Source organism: Aristolochia californica, unplaced genomic scaffold, assembly GCF_029961685.1.
Source record: "Aristolochia californica isolate CCGP_79_NKW_82.1479 unplaced genomic scaffold, dmAriCali1.0.hap1 SCAF_429, whole genome shotgun sequence".
Lineage (NCBI taxonomy): Eukaryota > Viridiplantae > Streptophyta > Magnoliopsida > Piperales > Aristolochiaceae > Aristolochia > Aristolochia californica.
Genome location: NW_027182136.1, coordinates 20,001 through 22,442, shown reverse-complemented (window position 1 = coordinate 22,442; position 2,442 = coordinate 20,001).

Below are 2,442 nucleotides of genomic sequence, written 5' to 3'. Positions count from 1 at the left end.
GCTAGTTCAGTGGATAAGATGGCTGCGCTCCAGCTCACTCAAGAATGGGACGGCAGTGGTCCGCCGGCAAGCTCGTTCTGATCTTGGACGCAGTACATTGGAATCCTGAAGCACCACCACGAACGCTACCGCGCGTCCGCCTGCGGTGCGGTAAGGCACCACCCCGTTGTGCCAGCAGCCAACTCCGGCGTGTCAGCTTAGTTATACTCATCAAGCCACTTACTTGATGTCTAGCTTCCCAACTGGATGACGGTTCCTTTTCCCCCAGATCAATGAAGAAGGGAGAAGTCAGTTGATTCTTCCGAAGAACCGGAAGCGAAGCGCTATGCCGGGGCGGGGGGACGGGAAAAGAAACTGCTCCGAAGAAAGAAATTGGGGTTCCCAATGCTTCTCCACGCCCAACGAGATGCGCCAACCTCGGGATGCTTTACTCCTAACCCAAAGGGTTCCGATACGGAGCTTAACCTGAGTCTCGGTTAAGAACGGCGATGATCGGAGTTTCACACGGCGCACGATTCCATGGATAGTTTCATTCGACATCGTGAAGGAGGACATAGCTTACGATCATCGGCTTTGATCATGCCACTAGGCATTTGATTAGGACATTGCACAATGATCCGAACACTTTGTCGCATCTCTTCGATACGGATACAGTAACGATCATAGCGATCTCCTCTGGTACCTACTGGTACGTCAGGATCCGATTGGTCATGAACATCGTAAGGTGCTGCTCTTCGCAAATCCCAGCATACCCCAGGTTGGGATGGGTAGGCCCACCACTTCACTTTCACTTAGGCCCGGGCCAAGTCAGTGGGGGGACCCTGTCGGGCTCCTTCCCCCCCAAAACAAACTGTACGTGAGAGTTTCCCTTCATACAGCTCGAATCATTCTCAGATGCCCGGAGAAGCATCCTTTCCTTGTTTGTGGTTCACGCGCGCGCAAACGAGCACCGGCCGCAACAGCAGGGAACTATGACCAATAGAGTCAGACACTTAGCTACATCCGCACGCAAAAGGAATGTGGTTCTGGTTGAGGCTTTCTTTCTCTGAGGGCACGGGACGTTCGCAGAGTCCGTGCCTTCCGTACCACCACAAGACTGGTCGTTCTTGGGCTGATCCCGCTCCTAAACATAAGGGATAGGGGGAAGGGGGCCGGGCCTATCATATCAATAGGGTTGTAGAAAGAGAACCCGGCCACCTATTTCATTCGACGTTCCAGGGCAGGGGCCCGCCCGATTCGACCGACCAATGGGGCGAGCTGATCTGCTTTGATCCAGGAGAAAGCCCAGTCAGCCACCTTTTCGGTGCAGGTCACGTGACCTACAGCTCGGCCTTCGCTTTTTGAGGCTTCCTCTACCCACATCTCTATGTGCCCGCAGCACTTCCATATGGAGAAAGATGGGCTTACCATGTTCCATCAAGAGCACCTAACCTATGCCGATTTTGGCGGACCGTGCTCCACCCCGGTGAACTCATGCGGTTCCGACGTGCCCAGAGGCCAGAGGCGAATCCGTTCACGGTCCGTAGGACCAACACCATTCGAAGGTGGGTGGCCCGCCCCGCCTAGAACAGTCATGTTTGACTGGGCTTACACACATTCGCTCACTTACGCTGTCCCCCCTCAGCTCACCCTAGCCCCGGGTACGTCGTCTCCAAGGCTTCACACCAAGTCTTCACTGACATAATATGCATGCTTGAGTAGGGTCAGGCAGAACCGTTGTTGCCTGATGGGAACTTCCCCCATATTGCTATCAATGTCTTCATGTCGCACGACCTCTTAACATTACACCACTGAATCCCCAATCCTTTGCTTGCTGTGCAGTGACAGTACCAATATCCACTAATCGTTGTTTCCAGATACGGTTGCCGGTTGACATCTCTTCTGATTCGTCGATACGAGAAGCAAATTGTTGTGTGGAGGAATCAATATCTCGACATAAGCCAAGAGGCAGATCTTGTGCCACTCCACCTGGTCGTATGAAACTGGCATGCATCCTGGCTCCCGAGACTCTTTCATGGAATTCCAACAATTTCTCCCGCTCCTCAGAAGCCCACAGGGACGGAGTTGATGCTCCCACATCCATAGCATGAGTAGTTGAAGCAAGTGAATGATTTGAAATTCGAGTTATTTCACGGAATAACACTCGTATATATTGAGCTCGTAATGGTACCTCGCAATTCAAAAGTCTCTCTACGGCTGAAGAATGAGCGTGTTCTTGGGCCATCATAGAAACATAGATAGGGTCGACGACGGAACGAACAACGAAACTTTACGACAGCTTTTTCGTACACGTTCACTTGCATCACATACACAAGTGCTCTCTGAACCGTGCAATGAGGTCACCCATAACACGGCTCTCCCACTTGAGTTACCTTAGCCCCAGGCCATGCTATTCCATGATATTGGAAAAAGAAATGGCAGCGTAACTATACTTATAGTAGA